This window comes from Equus asinus, chromosome 2, assembly GCF_041296235.1.
Source record: "Equus asinus isolate D_3611 breed Donkey chromosome 2, EquAss-T2T_v2, whole genome shotgun sequence".
In the NCBI taxonomy this organism is placed as follows: Eukaryota; Metazoa; Chordata; class Mammalia; order Perissodactyla; family Equidae; genus Equus; species Equus asinus.
In genome coordinates this window covers 92,918,043-92,942,051 of record NC_091791.1, presented here as the reverse complement: position 1 = coordinate 92,942,051, position 24,009 = coordinate 92,918,043, and the positions used below count along the sequence as shown (strand labels likewise).

General features: G+C 38.3%; 1 pseudogene; it reads right to left on the bottom strand.

Moving 5' to 3' along the window:
- Window positions 1-570: 570 nt before the first annotated feature.
- Window positions 571-22,228, bottom strand: LOC106825510 (serine/threonine-protein kinase MARK2-like; annotated as a pseudogene).
- Between the last annotated feature and the right edge of the window lie 1,781 nt (window positions 22,229-24,009).

Genomic DNA, 24,009 nt, shown 5'->3' with positions numbered 1-24,009 from the left:
GGTCATTTGAATGAGCTTTATTGGCCTATATTTATTCCAGAGAAAATAAATTTATTTTCCTTTGCAGAAGTAGCTCAGTGCTTTCCTGTCTTCTCATGCCATCCCTGATTTTAAGTGATTACACTTTCAACCACCTGACCCAGAGATTTTTATATCTGTATGCTTCTCCTTTGCATGATGTAAATGCATTTACTATGTAATGTGTAGTCTATTATAAAGAATGACTCACTCTAGTCAGCTCAAAGAAATGCTAATAGATGTTACAAGCTAAAACCAGGACATGAGAGAAAAAGAGCAAAGACAGAAAGGGACAGAAGTATACATATGTTTTCTATTTGGATAGACTGTCTTTCTTTCAATAGAACCATCTCCCCTGCCCCACAAAAACAGAAGAAAAGGCAGAGAAAGTCAGAGGAGGGGAGAAGTGCCCCCGGGGAAACACACCAGTCTCTGCAGTTTCTTTCATGTGGAGGTAGAGTGGCTGGCCTGGCACATAGGGCCAGCCTACCTCTCCTCTTGTCTCCCTGGTGGCTCCTGGCAGCCTTTTAAAGCTAAAATTCCATGGGGATTTTAGAGGCAATGTTGTGAAGGCCAGATGTTGAATACACTGAGAGTTTCCTGTGGCACCTTGCACATCTCCGTCTTCCACTGGAGGTAGTCCTCTTGGGGCTGGGAGCTGTGCACGCACAGCAACACATATTTTTTGTTTAGCTCCCATGGCAGCTGTTTGCATCAAGGGCTTTACAGATCTCCCAATTGACTCCATGGGACTTCTGATCTTCATGTTCCACGTAAAGCAGAGTGAGCACTACTCAGCCTTTCAAAATTCTTTTATCATTGCCTCTGTTGCCCACCATGTAAGTGTGAGCATCTCTGCTAGGTCTTCACTTTCAGGTTCATTCTGGTTCCTTATGGTAAACCTGAAACACAGATGTGTCCATAAACTTGAATATGATCTTGCTGCAGCAGCTCCCAATAGCCCCCTGCAGCCCTGACTGTTGCCAAATGGAGAAGCTGGGGTCTTCCCAAAGAGCAAATTCTCCTGGTTGTGCATATCAGAGCTGCTGGCATGGAAGGAATCTCCTGTTTGGGGCTCTGCCACTGCTGCCGTTGTGTAGGCAGAGGGGCCAGGCACAGGGACGTGCCGAGGGGGCCCTGCTGAGGCACCTCATCATTACCATCTGTGGGGTACCTCCCAAAGGCCTGGCTGGGCTGCACCAAGGTTGTTATGGGTTTCTAGTGCAGGCAGGGCCAGGCTCTGCATTGAAACAGCAGAGGCCCCAGACCCTAGCCTTGTTAGGCTCTTTGCTTTCTAGATGGGTGAGGCTGGCCCTCTCCAAAAGGGGGGAGTTCCTGATTTAATTTGTGTTGGTGGAGAGGTTGCTGTTTGGAGGGAACAAGAGTTATCATCGTCTCCAGGCCAGGCAGGGAGGTCGCAGGCATGTTGACTGTAATGCTGGTCTTCTGTTCTGATTCCTGGTCCTCCTAAGGCTGCTGATTTTCTGCACTGCTACTCTGAGTATTCCAAGAATTAGAGATGGGAATGGCAGGACCAGATCAATTACTAAAACCCCACTGGTTGGGGTTGGCAGAGAGGCCATGCTGTACTGTGTGGGATGGCGAAGGAGTGCTGATGTTGGTCAGATGAGCTGGCCATGGCCTCATACTTCTGGCTCATCAGTGAGTCATTGATCTCTTCTTGTGTGTAACCCATTGACACCATCCACTCAGTCCTCTGGGGTCCTTGTGGTCGGAGAGTAGCTCCACTTAAGGCTTTAGTTCACCTTTATGACCGACATTCAGCCATGGATCTTTCATAATTTGCTCAAAAGTGCCTTTCTTGGCAGGATTGAGAATGAGAAATTTCTAGAGCAGGTTTTCACGCTCCATGGACAAGTAGAAGAGAATGTGGTATATTCCATTCAGAACCTGTGCTTATGACTCCTTGAGATTCTTATGACTCTTGAGAAGGCAGGGATCAAATGACCACCATATATAAGATGACTTTCAGGCTCCACATCTCCAACATGGGTCCATCATAAGTTTTGCCTTGGAATAGTTCTGGGGCAGCAAAAGAGCTATTGCAGAAGGTATCCAGTTTGTTGCCAAAGGTAAATTTGTTGCTGAAGTCAAAGTCTACAATCTTGATGTTTCTTTTGGTATCCAAGAGCAGGTTTTCTGCCTTTAATGCTCTATATACAACCCACTTCCGGTGGTCATACCGCACAGCAGATATTTTCTGGTGGAATTTGTCTCAAGCCTCTTTTCCTTTCACATGCCACGAGCCACTGGGTAATCAAACACCTCTCTTCCACTAGCATACTCCATGATGAGGTAGAGCATTTGTTCCGTCTTGATCACTTCAAATAATTTAACTATGTTGGGATGAGTCAAGTGACCTTATGATTCCTACTTCACAGGATATTTTCTGGAGGCTGATTGTCACTGCTCCTACTCAGGATGTGCTGGCCCTACTTCACCTTTGCCAAGTTATCCTTGGTGATGGTCATGAAGAGCTTGCTTTGCCAATGTAAGTCTCCTCTTCAGTATAGATGGCTCCGAGGTCTGCTGCCTGTTGGACCTACTGCTGGGCTTGCACTCAAGGTGTCCCAAAATAAGCTTAAAATTGAGAAAAGCTGGTGACAGTCTTCATCCAAATCATCTGAAGAGAAAATCATTTCCAAGTCTACCTGACAAACTGATTGTATAATAGAGTCAAAATACAATGCCAGACAAAAAGAAAAAGAAAAAGAAATACTAACTCAAGAAAAGAATTATGAGGAATAGAGAAAAGAAAAATAGGAAAAAGAAAAGAATAAAAAACAAAGAAGGGTTGGCACTGTGGCCTGGTGGTTTAGTTCAGTGTGCTCTGCCTCAGCAGCCCAGGTTGGTTCCTGGGTGCAGACCTGCACCACTCAATGGTGGCCATGCTGTGGCAGTGGCAACCCACATACAGAATAGAGGAAGGTTGGCACAGATGTTATCTCAGGGCAAATCTTCCTCAAGGAAGAAAACAACCAAAAAAGAGACAAAGAAAAATAACAGAATAAAGAAAAAATTAATAACAAACAAAACAGATAAAAATCTCATTATGTCAACAGGATGTGTTTTAAGGAGGGGACAAGCTAATTTTGGTCAAATTCTCTCAGGTCATTGGAAACCAGCTTCCTGATTTAGAAAGAGTGTGGACCTAGATAGCAAGTAGATTCCTGAGGCCCAGCCATGGGCTTAGAATTACAACTCAATGAGTCCTTTTGAAGTCATAGCAAGAACTGAAGTTATCAAGGCTAGGTATTATCAAGCAGTTTTCTCACTTTTTTTAAACAGCTTTATTGGGACATAATTCACATACCTTACAAATCATATATGTAAACTGTACAGTTCAACAGTTTTTAGCATATTTACAACCATCACCACAGCAATTTTAGAACATTTCATCATCTCAAAAAGAAACCCCATGGTCTTTTAGGTATCACCCCTGAACCACATCACACACATCCGGTCCTAAGCTATCAGTAATCTACTCTCTATTTCTGTAAATTAACCTGATCTGGACATATCATATGAAAAGAATCTTATAAAATGTGGTCTTTTGTGTCTGGCTTCTTTCACTTATCATAATGTTTTCAAGTTTCGCTCATGTTGTAGTGTGTATCAGTACGTTATGGTTTTTATGGCTGAGTAATATTTCACTGTATGGATATACTACCTTGCGTTCATCCATCCATTCAGGGACATTTGGGCTGACTCCACCTTTTGGTTTTTATAAATAATGCTGTTATAAGCATTCCAGTACTAGTTTCTGTGTAGGCATATGTTTTGATTTCTCTTGGGTATATACCTAACAGTAGAATTACTGGGTTGTATAGTAAACCTATGTTTATGTTTTTGAGGAACTGTCAGATGGTTTTCCAAAGCAGCTGCACCATTTTATTTTCCCACCAGCAGTCTGTGAGGGTGCCAATTTCTCCACACCTTTGCCAACACTTGTTATTATCTGACTTTCTGATTCTAGCTATCCTAGTGAGTGCAAAGTGGTATCTCATTGTAGTTTGATTTGCTCTTCTGTGATGACTAATGATGTCAAGAATCTTTTAATGTGCTTGTTGGCCATTTTTATCTCTTCCTTAGAGAAACATCTACTCAGATCCTTTGCCCACTTTTTAATGTTGTCTTTGTATTATTGAATTGTAAGAGTTCTTTATATATTCTGAATACAAGTCCCTTAACAGATATATGATATATCAATAGTTTTTTCCATTACGTGATTTGCCTTTTCACTTTTTTTGATGGTGTTCTTAGAAACACAAAAGAGTTTAATTTTAATGAAGTCCAATTAGCTTATTTTTTTCTTTGTTTTTTTGTTATTTAGTGTCACAATTAAGGACACTTTGCTAAATCCAAGGTCAAGAATGCTTACCCCTATGTTTTCTTCCAACAGTTGTATGGTGTTAGCTCTTACATTTAAATCTTTGATACATTTTGAGTTAATTTTTGTATGCGGTGTGAGTTGAGAGGTCTACCTTCATTCTTTTGCATGTGGCTATATAGCTGTCATGGAAGCCTCTATTTAAATAACTATTCTTTCTTCCATTAAATGGTCTTGGTACATTTGCCAAAAATCAGTTGATCAGAGATGCATGAATTTATTTCTAGACTCTCAATTTTATTTAATTGATCTATATGTTTACCCTTGTGTTAGTACCACATTGTTTTGATTACCGTTGCTTTGTAGTAAGTTTTATGGTTTCTAATCAAATAGATTCAAATTTGTGATTGAATTTTCTAAGTATCTTTCTCATATGTCAATACTTCATAGGAAGTCAACAGAAAGTCCTGGAATGGTAATTAATAGCTTACAGAAGGATTAAATTAAGAATGTGATGCTGGCCCTAACATTCATTACACTTATTGTGACACCTTGTTAACAGTACACTCTTGTAAAAATTGCTCCCTCTCCAAAAAAACAAAACAAATTCAGGTTCTGATTAACTGTAAATCTCTTTGTTCGAGTCCAATTTGCATAATGGCACCAAGGATATAAAAGTCAAAACATTAGCTCAAAATTAGAATTCTATTTTTAGGAAATTGTTTTAATATATGAGATATATAACATCTGACTCTCCTGTTTCTTCCATGATGAAAAGAAAGAATCTCATGCCTGAGAGCCTGCCATGGTCCAGGACTATGCTAACATCACTTAACTTGATCACACGTGCATCCTTTGAGACAGGTAACAAAGTAATCATAACAATAATAACAAGGAAAATGTTAATTCTAGTTTCCACTTACTGTGGAACTATTATGGACATTAATGTTATTATCGCTACAGGTGGGTCTATGTCTGGCATTTTAGTTTTTATTTTCTCTGTATCATATTTTTCTGTTCCTCTATTCCTCCTTTACTACTTTGTTTTGCATTAATTAAATATTTTCTAGTGGAGGCTTTGGATTTCTTTAATAATTTTTCAGTATATCTTTTTAGTTTATTTTTAATGATTGTTCTATCTAAGTTTTATCCTATACAATTTTATCAGAATCAGCGTCAGATGTATACTAGCTGAATTCCAGTGGTACATAAAAACATTGCTCTGATATAACTCTATTCCTTTTTCTCCTTTTCATGGTGTTATTATTATGCATATTATGTCTCTTAATGTTACAAACTCAATTACACATTGTGATAAGTTTACTAGCCCATATGTATTCATTTCCTTAGCTCAAAATAGCTTTGCTTCCACACTCCTACTTTATATTGTTATTGGCAAATATATTACATTTTTACATAGTATAGTTCCAACCATGCAATACATATGTATTATTTTATTCAATTGCTTTTTAAATGAGTTAAGAGAAAAATGGAGACAAGATATACATTTATACTGCCTTTTATAATTACATAATTACCTCTACCAGGCTCCTTGTATTTTCATGTGGATTCAAATTACTATCTGGGGGTCACTTGCTTTCAACCTGAAAACTTTCTTTAGTACTTCTTATAAGATTGGCCTGCTAACCACAAATTCTCTCAGTTTTTATTTGAGAAAGTCTTTATTTTGCCTTTAACTTTGAGAAATAGCTTTGCTTTGTTTTCTTGCCTGATAATTTTTTTTGAATACCTTGAATATGTTATCCCACTACCTTCTGGCCTCTATTACTTCTGCTGAGAAGTCAGCTGTAAGTGTTATTATGGTTCCTTTGTAAGTAATGAGTCATTTTTCTCTTTCTTCTCTCAAGGTTTTTCTCCTTAACTTTAAATTTTAGTATTTTACTCTATGTCTGTTTGTGGATTTCTTTGTGCTTATCCTACTTGTAGTTTGTTGAGCTTCCTGGATGTGTAGATGATTGTTTTTCAATAAATTGTGAATTTATCAGCCATTGTTTTTTTGAATATGTTTTCTGCTCCTTTGTCTTTCTACTCCTTGTACTCCCATTATGTGTATATGAGATACTGAAATTCTTAATCTCAAGTCCATGCTTCTGATGCCCAGTAAGCCAAACACTGCAACATTGGAGCTTGGAGATAGAGAAAGGTTTATTCCAATTGCCCAAGATGGGAAGGGAGGAACATGGGTTCTCTCAAATTCACCTTAACAAGAGAAGAAGGCAGGGGGTTTTATAGAGCTAAGGAGTGTGGTAGGAGGAGTTTTGGAGAAACAAAGGGGTAATTGCTTTTCTTTCACTCCTGATAAGCCCTTGGGAAGTCTGACTTTTGAGTATCAATGGCAGCTAGGGCTAGTTATTGGTGATGTTGTAGGCATTCTCTTTCTTTTGTAAAACAAGCTGATAAATCCTTCTCACCCTTTAGTTACTCCCCAGATTAACCAAGAAATCAGCAAATTGACAAGATTAACTTCTTCTCATAACAAGGTCAAAAGTCAATCTTATTGAATATTAACCCTCAGGTACTAGGCTTCATATTTATGTGTTTAATGATGCCCCACATTTCTCTGAGGCTCTCTTCACTCTTCATTCTTTTTCTCTCTGTTCTTCTGCCTGCACAATCTGTACCAATCAACCTTCATGTTTGCTTATTCTCTCTTCTGCCAGTTCATATCTACTATGGAGTGCATCTAATGTGTTTTTTCTTTCCATTACTGTACTTTTCAACTCCTAAATTTCTATCTTGTTCTTTTTATAGTTTTTATCTCTTTATTGATATTCTCTATTTGATGCAATATTATCATTGCTATCATCCTTTCCATTATGTCTTTAATCATAGTTTCCTTTAGTTCTGTTAACATGATCAGTCTTTTGCTGATAAAATCAACATCTGGTCATTCTTGCAGGCAGTTTCTGTTGTCTGCTTTTTCCCCAGTTTATGGTTCATACTTTCTTGTTTCTTTGCATACCTCATAATGTCTTTTTGGAAATGGGACATTTTACGTAATACATTTAGCAACTTTGTGTAATGGTCCCTGCACCTACTCTCCAGCTTGTTATTTACTTATTTCTTTCTTTATGCCTGGATGGACTATTTTAGTGAAATTTATTTTTCCTCCCTCCTACAGTGTTAAGCCTCTTATATTGCTGCTCAGGGGGGTGCATCTTTGAATATAGCCACAGTTGCCCTGGAATGACAGTGGTTTTGGTAGGCTCTCTTCCTCTTTCTCTGACCAGGTGAATACTTAAAACTCCACTAATCGCCAGTTGATTCCTCTGTTGTTTTCAAAAATGTCCTATGGCATAATTCCTCTACAAACGAATTCAATCAAATTATGGTTCCTTCAAAAGAACAGTTTCTGAGGTCACCGTTTGACATCTCTTGACCTCAGGAAGACTCCTCCCAGATGTATTATTTCTCAGTTCTCTTAAGCAAACCAGCCAGTCCACCATTTAGCCTGTATCTTGAATCTCTTCCCAATTGCCTTTCACCGCAACTTCTAGTGGATATACTGTGGTGAATGAAAAGAACACTGCGTTCTCTTCAAAGAACTGTTTTTGGGAATGCCCTTCTGTAGACTCCGTTGCAAAAGAAGTCAGTTCTTTGTGAAGTGATTAGGAACTATCTGTTTTTGGGTCCATTTTTCCTCCCATGCAAAGTCTCTGACTCAGGACTCTGAAGATGGGGGGGGGGGGGGGACAATGGCAAATTTTCTCTGACACTCCTGCTCTAGGAGGTGAGTATCCAGGTGTGTGTTGGGGAAGCAGCCTAGTTTTCTTGACTTGCATCTCCTGTCGTGGAAACATTGCCTCACATGCTGGGTCAAGGGTGATCACAACCCTAGTGTCTCAGCATGCTGCACCTAAGGTAGGGCCTCCATTCCACAAGAAGGGGCTGGATGGAAGAAGGAAGGCACCACCTCTAACCTACAGTTACTGGGGACTTAGCCTCAGCAACAGGTACCTGTAGGCAAGATACAAAACAGTCATGTCCTGTTCCTCTTGGAAGAAAGTCTGGTAGCTTAGGGGAGAGAAAGTCCTGTGTTCTTGGCTATGACAGTCTAGTGTGGACTCTCTGCTTCACTGACCTGGGAGGAAGAAGAGAGGCAGTGGCCTTATTTCAGATACCACAGATTCTCCCCTTTCTCACTGAATTTTCATAAACGTTCTTGAATATATGTCTTTTAATTTGCTGTTTGTCCTTGGGACCATATCCAGAGGCTTTAAACGGTTGTTTTTTTAAAAAGAATATTTTTTACCAGTTTCCCTGGTGAGTGGGTCAGCAGAGTGACTCACACTGTTATGTAGGAAGTCAAAGCTGAAAGTTTATTTTATTTTTATTTATTTACTTGTTAAAGATTGGCACCTGAGCTAACAACTGTTCCCAATCTTCTTTTTTTTTTCTCCCCAAATCCCCCCAGTATATAGTTGTATATATTAGTTGTGGGTCCTTCTAGTTGTGGCATGTGGGACGCCCCTCAACGTGGCCTGACAAGCAGTGCCATGTCCGCGCCCATGATCTGAACCAGCAAAACCCTGGGCCATCGAAGTGGAACATGCGAACTTAACCACTCGGCCATGGGGCTGGCCCTGAAAGTTTATTTTAACATAATGTCATCTGACATCAGTTTTCTCATAAAAGTTAAAGATATAAGGATATATTTTTCCACACTAGAGAAAATACCCATGCTATTATGTTTGGAGTGAAAATCTCTTTTCTATCTTTTTAGAGGAATCAGGCTGTGGATTATTCAAATCAGAAACCAGAGAGTCTTACTATTCCTTAGCATTGTTTATATTGCTTCACTCTGTCTCCATGGATACACAGGTATCTCACGGTCCACTTCCACTATGCAGATAATTGCACCAGCCTCCTAATTTCTTTTTCCATCTTCTAGCATCTTCACATTTTGACAATGGTATTATTTTACAAACCCAAATGACTTCACACCCTGTCTCTTTACAATCCTTCCGTAGTCCAACTCCGCCAATAGAGTAAATTGAAAATTCTGCTGTATCATTCAAGAATGTTTATGATAAACCCTACTCCATCCCTTTATTCCCCTTGTTCTACTTTCACACTCTATGTTCAAAACATAACAAATTACATACAGTGTCTAGAACATACTATACTTTTCATTTTTTAAGACATTGCACATTCTATCCCCTTTTCCCCCAGAATGTCTTACTCATTCTAGTTGCCTTTTTTGCTCCTATTCATTTATCATTACCAAGTTAATTTCTTCATGACTTAAAAAAATTTCAACTATACATCAAGATCCTGCTGTGTCCCAGGCACCATGATTGACACTAGATATACCGTGGTGAATGAAAAGGACCATCTTCTCATCAAAGAACTTGTGACCTTGTGATAAACACAAATTTTGAACAAATAATTAATCTACTCATGCAGAGGATACTACTAAAAGAAGGTGAATTAACTTATTTGGATAGATTGAAGATATTCTCCTTGGGGAAGTGGCACTAATGTAAATATTAGATAGATAGATATTTGAGATAGATATAGTAAGTGAAGTTTGTGAGGCATACAAGTTTTTGAGGCAATGGTAACGCACAGTGCAAAAGCAATGAATTGTGAGTGCACTGAATGAAGATCAATACGGATAGAACACAGAAAGCAAAGTAGGGGAAGTGAATTGAGTTGGTGAGATCTGGGAAGGCCAGGTAAACTAATTTATCTTAAGAACATTAAAAGATTTTAAGGAAGTTCATGCCATGATCACATATGTTTTGAAAAGAATGCACTGGCAGGCTCTTTCCAAACTCTGGGGGACAGCTACTTTTCTGTGGCCCCACCAAGACTTGTCCATGTCTCTGCTGTAGGACCACCATGTCCTCTTGACTTTTTCCCATTTTGGTCTTTCCAACCAGCTTATGAGCTTGTTGGAAGGAAGGCTATTTTATATGTATTTCTACATTTCCACTTCTAATGCAAGACCTGGCACATAAAGAGTTTTAAAACATGTTTGGTGATAAAATAAGTAAATAAGGACCTGGAAATAAATTTCAGAAAATAAAGCATATTGGTTTTCTTCCTGTTACCATGAAGAGCTGAACAAGGGCTACTTATAGACAAAAATAAGTCTCTATATATGGGAACGTTCTTGGACAACTTGGAGCTTGAACAACAAAATAACACATAACTTTTGAATTGATGAGAAAGAAGAAGAGAAGCCTTGAAGTCCATCCCTTCTGGTGCCATTTATTTCATTCTAAATTACATTTATAAACAATTTAATGATTGCTGTTATTCTTGGGGTAAGAGGTGAGGAAGAAGAGTATAAGATAATATAATAAAGAAATACAAAACACAATATAATTAATATACTTGATTGTCTTGTAAGGATTATTTAATACCATAGGGGAGACAGCCAACCACATGAACATTAGAAAAAATTCTCTATGCAGAGAAGGTTGGCAGATGCTGACTGTGACTTGTAGGTGAAACAGCCAGCCTTGGGTTTCCGGAAGGGTTAAACTGATGTCAGACACTACCTGTTGGTCTTGTCCCAGAAACTATTTCTGAGATATTTTGACATAAATCTATGTATTTATAGAAAAAATGCCTGTAAAATATAATGATATACAAAACATATACGTATTATTGATTATAATCTCTGGATGTTGAGATGATTGGTAATTTATTTTTATTTTTTCATTTACATATTTTCTAGTTTGCATCCAATATAAACAGTAACTTTATAAGAAAAATAAAATTCCTATAAATCGCAACTCTCTCTTACATATCCCTGTATTACAGAACATATCACATTGTATATAATGTTTTGTGTTTCCTCAACTAGGTCATGAAGTCTTTGATAGTAAGTATGTGAGATTCTCCTTAAGTTGCCTTTTTAATTTCAAACTCTCAGACTCTGAGACTTGAACACTTGAGTGTTCACTTGCGGCTAAGAAAAAACTGGATTGTTTACTCAAGCTGACCTGGGGTTCAATCATGGCTTCAAAATTTAAGATCCATGTGACCTTAGGCCAATAACTTGTCTGTGAACTGATATCCTCATCTCTAAAATTAACATAATGATGCTTAAATCTCAGATGACTTCTCTCTCTTTTTTGTACCAGTAAGCCAGTTTCTCACTACCATGTGTTCACAGACCATCAGCCTCAGCACACCTGGGTGCTTGTTAGCAAGGTAAACTCTTTATCCCTAAACAGCTGAATTGGAATTTGCATTTTTACAAGATCTCCAGGTGCGTCATTGTACAAAATATTTTGAGAGAAATATAGTATGTGTGTTCAGAACATAATTGAGTCATCTACAAAAATGAATACACAAATATATCCCCCGTCTGTATGAGGCTCTCTTGGGTACACCTTTTACTTCCACTTTCGCTGTCCTCACTGCACGCAATGATTCCTGATGTAGAAGACTGACAGTTGCCGTTGGATTGAGAAAGAGGCAACGAATGAATGTTGGACTTGGCCATCAATGACGCCAGATTTCAAGAGATCTTTCATAGAGTTTTCTGTTTCCTAAGAAAGAACCCAAGTCATCTCTCTACACACTTTTGACATCAAATTGTTCTTCCTCTGTTGGTGAAAAAGATCTCCGAATTTCTGAAGTTTAATACCTATTCAGTGCCAATTCACTCTCAAAGCCACATAACTTGAAGTAATGTGAAAACAGAGTTTAGAAATTTCAATTATCTTGAGGTGATGAATTTATAATCCACTTCTGAAAGAGTTTAATTTCCTTCCAGTTAATGGTATCTAATATTTTCTGGGGGATTTGAAAGGGGCAAAATCATTCACCGTTGATGGTAGTGTAAACTGGTACAAATATTTTTTAAGTGGGAATTTTACAATATCTATAAAATTAAAACATGTATATACTTATAATTTGTGGGTCCATTTCTACAAGTCTGTTCTACAGACATGTTTATATGGACACAAAGATACGTGTGCAAAGATAATCATAGTAGCATTATTTATAATAATGGGAAATATGTGTAATGATGAAAAATAAGAGCTAAGATGAATGCACATCCATAAAGAGATGACAAGTTATCTACGCAACATTCATACTTTGTTCAATGGGCTCCTATCATTTTGCCCGTCCAGATAAACTTTGCCCTTGAGATATTTTTTTAGGGATATGGAAAGACCATCAATACTTCTGGAAACTACACCCAGTTCCTGTCCCCAAGTATTTGGTTCAAGATGGAAATTGGCATATTTGCAATGATCCTGTCCCATGGGCCACTGTTGAATGTTCCAGGCTTGGGTACATGAACAAAGATGTGACAGTCATAATTCCCAGTCTCTTGCATACAGTTGATTGATCCAGAGATGGAGACCTAAGCCAAGTTGAATCGATTTGAGTCATGCCATAGATATTTTTTTTCAAGTGGAACTGAGCAAGAGAGACTGTGTGCCTCCAATGCCCCACCTGGGGAATGCTGGCAGCAACATTTCCTGTCCTGTAGAGAGAATTTGCTTTGCAATGAGAGAAACAACTAAGCAGACAATTTGTAAAACTCTGACAGTAGAGAAGTGTGTTCAAGTTTTTGGTTCCAGGAGATGCTGAGGCCCAACTCCACCCTTCTGCTCCTACAGTTTAATCGTTCACTTCTTCCTTGGAATACATGAGCCAATAATTTCCTCTTTTAAGCTGAAACAGATCGAATTGAGTTTCTATTTTGATGATACATTGGTGAGTAAAAAGGCAGGTTTTATAACAATATAAATACTTTGATGTAATTTTTATAAGACTTAAAACTTGTGTCTATATAAATATAAAAATCATCATAGAAGATACACAGCAAAGTGTGAACTGTGATTTACCCTTGGAGTAGTTGGGAACGGAAGAAGGAAACTCTTTTGCTTTTATATTTATTGACTAAAATTTTAACAGTGCACACTATTAATTTTGTAACTGAAAAATAATTTTATAACCCTGTAAACTAAAAACTTCTAGGAAAAATATATAAAGAAAAACAAACAAGTGCTTTGCAACCACTCACTCTCAAACATCCTGATACCAAGTGCACCTGTGTCAATTGGTCCCACAGTGAAGCCAGGAGTGAATCATGATTGCTTCTGATAGAAAGCCAAAGTTTCAGAGCGATTTCCCAGCTCACAAATGCCTAATTTATGAACACCTGGCACATAAAGAGGAAGGCTACGGGTCCAAGCTGACTTGCCAGGAGACGGCAGAGCAGAGCAGGAAATGCTTGAGCTTTGCAGACAGACTGCTTAATTTTGAATTCTGTCCCTCTATTTACTAGCTATGGGATATCAGGTGAGTTATTTAGCCTTTCTGCAATTCAATTCTTCATTTACAAAATGTGCTAACAATAGTCCTTAACTCATAAAATTGCCTTGAAGTTTAGTAGAAATAATGTATGACAAAACTTGGAGTGCATGATGCGCTCTATAGACGCAGGTGTTAGCCATCACTGTTAGTAGAAAGCAGCTTGTCCTCTGCGTGCTCACGATTTCCCTCCATCGCTGTGTTCTTGCTTTAACGGCAAGCTTGGTATCTGTTACCAGGGACAGACAGCAAACCCCATGCAGCAATGATTTTCCTGTCATGGTAACAAACTTCAACATGCTAGAATCAATTTCCTCAGAATTAACTCTTGTCCCACATATCTGCACTTCATTTGATTGGAGTAGAGCTACCCTTAAGTTTATGAAATTCATTGCGATAAAAGCAGAGAGCTTGTTTATGCTATTTCAAAAATTTTAGTTGTATTTTTTTTCACGTAGTACAAATTCCTGAAATCTGATATCCCTTAGGGTCGATGGACTATTTCAATATGCATCAGCCAGGCTGCCGGCCGCAGCCACTTCTGTTGCAGGTCGTTATGGCCTGATTTGGGAAAGCTTTGTCATAGCTGTCCATGGTCTCATGGATTTGTGCATTATTTGCATTGCTAGTACTAGATGTGTTGAGTTGAGTTGCCATTAAAAATGTCCACTGCTGGGTATTTATCCAAAGAACTTGAAAACACAAATGTATAAAGATACATGCACCCCTATGTTCACGGCAGCATTACTGACATTAGCCAAGACATGGAAGCAACCTAGGTGCCCATCAAGGGACAAAGGGATAAAGAAGATGTGGTATTTATGCACAATGGAATACTATTCAGCCATAAGAAATGATGAAATCCGGCCATTTGTGACAACACGGATGGACCTTGAGGGTATTATCCTAAGTGAAATAAGTCAGAGGGAGAAAGACAAATACCGTATGATCTCACTCATAAGTAGAAGATAAAAACAATGACAAACATGTAGCAACAGAGACTGGATTGGTGGTTACCATAGCGAAAGGGGGGAGGGAGGAGGGCAAAAGGGGTGATTGGGCTCACACGTGTAGTGATAGGCTATAATTAGTTTTTGGGTGGTGTACATGATGTAATCTATACAGAATTCGAAATATATTACAATGTACTTCTGAAAGTATATAATGCTACAATCCAATGTTACTGCAATAAAAAATAAAAAGTATATAACAACAAAAAAAGTTCTCAAAAATAATACACTATGATCAAGAAGTGAAACAGAAGATATTGTATATTTCCAAAGTTATAGAATAGAGCAGCAACATATGTATTAAAACTCTATATCTAAAATACATCTAAAATAAAATTTCTATGTAAGAAAATATTGTCAAAAGTTGACTATACTTTTTCTTCCTTTGTAGTTCGTAAAATAATGACACTATAATAGTAACTTAGATTCAAATAAATACAGTATTTTACATCACGAAATGTGTTGGCCTCTTTACACTCGGGGTTTCCCAATTCAACCTGGCCAATGGTACTGCCGCACAATATCTACTGACCTCATACTATGTGCCAGGCCTACTGGTGGGCACTGTTTTCCTTCCCCCAGAGGTCAAAGATTTTCCTACTGCATATTATCAAAAACAAAGACCTTGACTTTTGCTGCCCTTATGGGAAAAAGGATTGAGTGATGAAGCTGGAGTCTGCTTTTGATACAGTGGCCTTTAAAAGTGGACCTTACCACTGAGAAAGGATGCTACTTATTATGAGTCATAAACTTCATCTAATGCTTGTAGATCTATTAAACCACAGTGTAGATACAGTGGTAATATCAAACCTCTAGCATTGAGATAATAACATTTGGGTATATATATTCAAAGAAAGCACAGAGGAAAAGAATTGGACAATACTGCCCCTGGCTGCTCTCAATGAGAGGGGAAGAACACGGCAGGACCATTCAGAGAGTTGCCATAGAGTTCTAGTTGTACTAAGAACACAGAGATGGGAGTCAGAAAATTTGGGTCACTAAAGAGAGAAGTGAGAGTCTTCAGGGAGAAGCAGAGTGACGTTCTCATTGGAAAAATCCATTGTAATAATTAGATAGGAAGCCAACAGTTTCCAAGAGATAAATCTTAAAGAGGAAAGCAGCATCTAGAGATGGAACAGTGGCTCTGGCTTCCATACATAGGAAAACTCTTCCTACACTCCCGACTCATAAGCCCCCTGTGTATCTTTAACTCAGGAATCACTTTCAGCGGGAGACACTCACATTATGAAAAGTGGGTACATGCGTATGAGACCTACTGAAGCCACCAGTCTCATGCCACCGTCTCATGTTCACTCTTGGACATAATCTCTTTGGAGGAAATGTCAGATGGGACCAATGACTGCCATTTAAAATGTTTCTCTTTATTTCTGCCCGCCTCTAACTTTTTCCCTAGTGCTGTTTAGTTGAATTTCCACAGTTAAGTGCAACTTGACCATAATCCAATTAAGGCAGCATTTCTAAACCGGAGCTCTAGGGACATGGCAGGAAGATTAATTGCACACTTCTATTAACACTGGTAGTTTTATTCCCTGCCACGTTAGGGATTAATGAGGTATTTATGGGGAAAACATTGGAAGTTTCTACCATGCATGGCATTGTGTTTTTGAGGCAATATGATTTAAGTTTCAAGGAATTTATAACCAAGCTTTATAATTGATCCTTATTTTGAAGTGAGTTCCACCTGTGTGAGAATGGTACCCCGGGGGAAGCTCATGTGAGCGTACTGACTTCGCATTCAGGTACATCTGAAAGCAGATTCAAATTCTTGAACTTCCTCCATTCCTGACATTTCTGTCGGGCCCTTACTTTCACACTAAAATTTTGTCTTTCCTCCTTCCTATTTTTCCTTTCACAAAACATCTAACAAAAAATTTTGGAGCATCTCTGACTTTGCCTATAGTAGATTTTCAAATTTTATTTGTTGATTAAACAAATAAATGCATAAGCAAGTGAATAAACAATGAAACCAAAATTTGATTTTCTGACAAATTAAAATCTACTCCTTTAGTTGCAAGCGCTGAGGAACAGAGTTATAATAACAGTGTGATCAATAGGTGACATTCTACCCTTCATCTCTTGGAGATGCACAGTCACCTCACCCCGAGCTTTGAGGACCCCTTCTTTCTTAAAGCTGTGTCTCCAGGAAAATGGAGAGTCAGGCCACCCTCCTGACTAGCCTCTTGTTTGATTGGCTTTTGGATATCACGACTTTGCAGCTTTCCCTAGAAAAAGAAGGCATGGTGCCTGACCAAATTGGACTACATCCTTCTCCCTCCTCCCTCCCTCTCCCATTTGCTGCATCCCAAGCCCCCTGTCTCTCATCTCTCTGCTAATTCCTCAATAGGTGCCTAATACTGCTTCTGACTTTTCAACTATGGTCTCATCATCTCTTAAGATTAAATCATACACCTCTTCAGCAACTTCTTCCTGAATGCTGTGGATGTCCTTTACAGTTTCCTAAATCTCTTCGTTACATTTCAAAACCTATTTACATAATATTCTGTGTTACAAATGAACTTGCTTCTACGCCCTTAAAGCACAGTAATCTTTGCCATTCATTTGACTGCTTGTTGTCATTCCACTGTTTTCACTTCTCTAGTGAGATGCCCAGTAACCATGGGGAGGTCACTGCCAGGGGACAGCTGCTGGACAGTTCCTGTCCAACACACACCAACTCCACTTTAGGCTTCAAGTGTAGAGGCCTGTAGTTGAAATAAACTGGCATGTATTAAATGCCCATTTTGTGATAAGTCTCACATACGTGCAATTTGATTTTATAATCACTGCAATCCTATACTTTTGAGGCTCTCTCTCATTTTACAGAGCATGAAATTAAGCCTTGAGAGATGTCTTACACACAGGGGCCAGATCCCACTTCTGGAAGGGCAGACTCAGCTCTCAAGCCTCTCCACTTCCCTGTTACCTTGCTCTTTTTCAAGACAAACCTTTGCCTAAAACACACACAGTTGTCTAGTTCCAGAACTGGTTTTCATGCCCAGTGGAAACCCAGTGCCCATTTAGCACTTACTTCCCATAGTGTGGTTGGTTGCCCATTGTGAATATAATTAATGCCACTGAATCTACATGTCAAAATGGTTAAAATGGCAAATTTTATCTTATTTGTATTTTACCACAATAAACACACACGCACACAAATACAAATTTAAACAGTCTTTCTCTTCCCACTTTTTCTCACAACTCCCTTTCCTTAAAAGTTATGTCAATAATTACAGAGTCCCGGATGAAATACCTAAGCTGGTTTTATTAAGTTAAAATCTTGTATACTATTTTCTTTTTATTGTCTCCATTATGACTTTACCTGGTTAGACATTTTATGGCCCAGGGACAGAGACAGTATTACCTCTCAACAAAAGCTGGACTTCATGGGGGGGGGCCTGCAATGAGTTTTGAAATCCTCAAGTTTTCTGCTGCAGGCAAGCCATTCCTCAGAGAGCAATGTACCATTTGCACAAAGAATTTCCTGGTATTTGATTTGGTCTGTTGGCTATAAAATGAATCTTGGGACTTTCACTTGAGTTCCCACTTGACAAGCCTTTGACATGATGTTGATGACTTCCAAATCTTTGTTCCGGCCCATATCTCCCTCTTGAGCATTAGACCATGTATTCAACTGCCTACCGGACATCACCTTGATATCCTTCAGACACCTGAAACTTAACTTGTCCATGGCTGTACTCATTATTTTGCACTCTCAGCCCTGCTGCCAGTTCTGTACTTTTTATTTTGGTGAAGATATAACTATCCACTGAGATGGCCAAACAAGACATCTAGGCATCATTCTCAAATTTTCCCCCTTCACGTACATCCTATCAATCATCACATTCCTTAGAGTCGATCACAGTATTTCTCAGGGCCTGTTGCAAAGGATCAGCCTACTCACACCTACAGACGTATGCACCGGCAAAGCCTTCCATTCTGATGGCCTAGTATGACACATTTGGCTATGCCTTTCCTTGGTGACCTCTATAGTCACAGAAGTGGCTTTGGACCTCAGCCAAAAGAAAACTTGAGAAGATAAGTCAACAGAAGATAAAGAAAAATGCATTATTTCCTTGAAGCTTTTACTACAAATTTTAATTCTCTGTTTTTTTGTTCTTGTGATGTCAATGAATGCTTAGATGGCACAGGCAATCTGATGCTCTTTCTGCCTTAGATCAGGCCTACATAGATAGGTTCCTGTCAACCCTCTTGCTCATCACCTCTTGGAGAAGCAATTGCAGATCACATGCAGAAATCATGTTAAAGTATAAACAGATATGTTTACCTGATATCGCACTTGCTTTTGCCCACAAGCTAAAGGCCCATTTCTCTCCTTCTCTTATCTTAGGCAGGATAGTTAGAAAATCCAGAATACTACAGTATCAAAATCTTGGCTCTTACATTGGAAAACTTGGAGTCTAGGGGAATTATCAGGAATACAGGATCATTTTTCCCAGACTTGTGAATTATTTTTGAGAACTTCTAATTTCACATGTTGGACATGTCTAAGTTGGACATGTAATAAATAGGCTTTTCTTTATTGTCTAATGGGAAATCATGCAAAAACAACAAGTTTAATGAGAAATAGCAACTCAATGCTATCTTTCAAAATATTGACCTTTATGGATTGGGTGTCAAGAGAAATGGAGAAAGGAGAAAGAGTATAGTCCACGATCAGTCCTTCAACTTCCCAGCAAGATACAAATGCCAAAAGCAGCCACATGTGATATCTTCATTCTTAAGGAACACTCCTTTACCATGACACTTAGGCCTGGCCTCTCCTTCAAGGAACTTCCTGAAAATAACAGTTTTAGGAAACAAATTACTTCAGAAACATTTAGTCAAAAAGGGAAAGTCCCAGGCTCAAAGATAAAATGAGAAATGAGCAATAAATAAACCCAAGGGCACAGGAAGCATATTCACCATTAAAAAGTAACAGTAACAACATAGGAAGTCTTGAACAAATATTTCACTGTGAATTCAAAAATGTAATGAAACAATCAATAAAAACAAGATGATGTAAGCAAAGATACATGAACTGGGGACAAGACGATAAGATTAGAATATGACAAAATGCGAATAGAAGAGCTGAGAAAAGAAAGGAGAGACGATAAAAATCACAGAAATGAAGACAAAATTGTTCATGATAACAGAAGACATGTTGCCATATCTTCTATAAGGGTCATAAAAGAAGGATTTAAAAAGACAAGCAAGAGGTCCGCCTGGTGGCATAGTGGTTAAGTTTGGGCATTCGCTGGCCTGGGCTTGCACAGGTTCAGATCCCGGGTGCAGACCTACACATCACTCATCAAACCACGCTGTGGTGGCATCCCACATAAAATAGAGGAAGATTGGCACACATTTTAGCTCAGCAACAATATTCCTCAAGCAAAAAGAGGAAGATTTGCAACAGATGTTAGCTCAGGGCCAATCTTCCACACAATAAATAAATAAATACATAAATAAGAAGCAAAAGGAAATAGATATAAATAAGTGTTCCTAAAAGGATTATGAGACAATAAAAGGCAAGGGAGATACAAAAATTGCATAAACTGGGTAACTAAAGAAAAAAATGTAGAAGAGAATCTATCTTTAAAGATATTATTCAAGAAAACTTTCCAGAAACATACAAGGTCTTAATACAGAGACTAAAATTTATTTTGTGTCCTAGGAAAACCTGACACAGGTGGGCAACACAAAAAAATGTCTTATTTAATTCAGCTTGGGGCAGCTTGATAAAGATTAGGTCACTTAAAAACAGAAAATAAGATTGGCCTCAGACTTCTCCACAGCCATATTTAATGCTAGAAGACAATTGAAAACTTAAAAATTCTCAAGGAAAAGGAGAGTCTGACTCAAGAATTGTATACACAATCATTCAAACATAAAGGAAGCAGACAACATTTTGGGAATGTACAGAAACTCTGAAAATATTATTACTTTTAGCCCTTTTTAAAGAAATCACCAGAGGATGTATTTTACTTGACAAAGAAAAAAGGGAGAAACAATGGAAAAAAGGCAAGTAGAAAGCATTAATGTATTTAGCTACCGAATTAATAAAATGTGGAAATCTTGTTTACAAAACAGAATGGAATGTTATAAATACTGACAATGTAGCTATAAAACATTAACATTAGTTTGAAATGTTTTTGGTCATTATTTATCAAAATTTTTTTTCTTTACTCCCTCTCTCTCTTCTCCAGGGATTCCTGTAACACATATTATGTATTAGGACATTTAAAATTGTTTCCATTAACTGATACTCTGTTCATTTAAATTTTTTTCCTCATTTTTCATTCTAGACAGTTTCTATTGCCATTTTCCCCCATTGCTCTTGCTTCTGCTTTTAATCTCGTCCACTGTACTTTTCATCTCAGCCGTTGTAGTTATTTCTACAAGTTCTATTTCAGTTTGTTTTATTTCCTGTCATTACTTAATTCCTTGAAAATATGGCATATGGTTATAAAAGTTGTTTTAATGCCTTTGTCTTCTAATTTTAACATTTCAGTCAGTTCTGAGTCTATTTTAATTAATAGTTTGTTTTCTCATTATGGATCACATTCATTTACTTGCTTCTCTTTACGTCAGGTAAATTTTTTCCCTATTTAAATTATATTTATTCCTCCAAGTTATATAAAAGCTTATTAAAAATAATTAAAATTATTTGTACAAAATAGAATGTAAGGGAGGGTATAAAGAATAACAGATTTCTGACAATTTCAGGATATTGTATTTAAAATAGCATAAATATACCAACAGCAATTCTGAATGTAAGCTGGTCATTGATGAGGTATTTTTTATAAATTGAAAAATTCTATATCCCTAAATCAGTTAGACACATTTCCGATACTTACGCTAAAATCTTAGATGCACAAATTCAACTTTTGGCTCTTGCTATAACTTAATACAAAGTTACTTTTTACTTTTTGGAGTAGACATTGAGACAGTGAATTTCAGAATCCTGGAGCGGCAATATGATAATTAGAAGTCATATTGCCAACTATCAATTTATCTCACATGGATCTCTTGCTCAAGAATGAACTACATTTTGTGTTTGTGCGTATTTATTCTATACAACTGAATCACGTGTGTAGGGTCACGCATCTACCATCATTATCGTGAACAGTTCTATCAGCGCAAGGATCTGCTGTGTTGCCCTTTCATGACTGCACTCACCTGTTCCAATCCTCCTGTCTCTAAACCCTGGAAAACTTTAATGTCTTCTACATTTGAGAATATTTCCAATTCTGCAGGTAAGGAGCTTGGAAGCCAACACTCCAATCTAACAAGTAAAAAGCTAAGTAGGTTGAAAAGTTCAATACTCTTCCAGGATCCATAAGAGAGTTGAGGACACGGGGCAAACTGCTGCCCCCAAAACTGGAAAGACAGGCAGGTGAAGACAGGGAGTCATGACCTACTGGAGCACAGGCTCATTAGCAGAAACTGCTGTGGGAATCAGTGCCCGGGTAGAAAAACCTGCACTGTAATTGACAAACTGCTGCAGGCTCGGTGTAGACATCTCTGAGAGTTAAAAAGTCCAGGAGGACCCATTTATAGTGGGGTCCCCACAATATTGTGAGATTTACCTCCAGGCATTTGACCAGATTTCCACAGTAAATACAGTCATGCACCGCATATGATGTTTTGGTCAACAATGGACAACATATACAACGGTGGTCCCATACGATTATAGTGGAACTGAAAAATTACTATCACCTAGTGACATCGTGGCTGTTGTAATGTCATAGCACAATGCATTACGCAGATATTTGTGGTGATGCTTGTGTAAACAAACCTAGGGTGCTGCCAATCATATAAAAGTATGGCGCATATAATTATGTAAACTATACAATTCTTGATAATGATAATAAATGACTGTTACATGTTTATGTATTTAGTATACTATTTATCATTATTTTAGAGTGATTCTTTCTATTTATAAGAAAAAAGTTTACTGTAAAACAGTATGCTGTGTTACGCCAGCAATAGCCTCATACATCTTGTGTTTATCGCATGTCTTGATTGCATCATTTTCTCTTGTGCTTGATTTAATCTCAAGTTGTTTTGCTTGTCATGACCCCTTAGCATACAAAATCCACTGCTGCTTTTGCCAGGAAGAGCCCACATCAAGTGACTGACCTGGAAACAAAATTAAAGGTGATTGAGGACAATGAAGGTGGAAAATCAGTGGTGGTTATTGCTCACCAGTCAGGTGTGTCCCACCCCACCATAGCTACGATCTTGAAGAACTAAGTGATGGAAGCTGTTAAAGGATCTGCTTTATCAAAAGCAATGAGACTAAGAATTCAAGAAGGGCCTATATCAGACATCGAGAAACTTCTGATGATCTGGACTGAACACCAGACACAGAAGTGCATCCTTCTCAGCACTGGGATGATCATGGCCAAAGCAAAAATATTTGTTTGCAATGTTGAAAGAAAAGGTTGGACCCAACTATGATGTTGACTTTACTGCTAGCTCTGGGTCATTTAAACAGTTCAAGAATCGTTATTCATTCATAATGTGAAAGTGAAAGGTGAGTCTGTGAGTGCTGATGTGAAGGCAGCAGAAGAATTTTTAGAAACTCTAGATAAGAGGATTGTGGAGGAAAATTACTTGCCACACCAAATGTTCAATATGGATGAAAACTCCCTATTCTGGAAACAAATGCCTGAAAGGAATTTCATCCATAAGGAGGCCACACCAGTGCCAGGTCTCACGGCTTTTAAGGACAGGATAGCAATCCTGCTTGGGGACAGTGTTGCAGGTTATAAGTTGAAACCCTTTGTGATTTGATACAGAGAGAACCCAGGGCCTTCAAGAAAATCAGTAAGGACACGCTGCCAGTGTAGTACAAGAGCCATAAGAAGTCATGGATGATCCAGCTCCTCTTCCAAGATGCCCTCCCTAATTGCTATGCCAGTGAAGTGGAGAAGTGCTGTTTATGTAATAACATACTTTTCAAGATTTTGCTTACTGTCAATAATGCTCCTAGACTTCCTCCTTTTATTGGTGATCTTCATCCCAATATCAAAGTGGTGTTTCTCCCTCCAAACACAACCTCTTTGATCCAACCAATGAATCAAAGAGTTATAGCAGCTTTTAAGGCCTTCTACCTGAGGAGGACCTTTGCCCAGGCTATTGCTGCAAATGAGGAAGACATCGAGAAGACACTGATGCAATTCTGGAAGGATTACAACATCTATGACTACATCAAGAAGCTTTCTTGGTCTTGGGGTGATGTTACCAGGTAGTGTATAAATGGCATTTGGAAGAAGACACTCACGAGGTTCTTCCGTA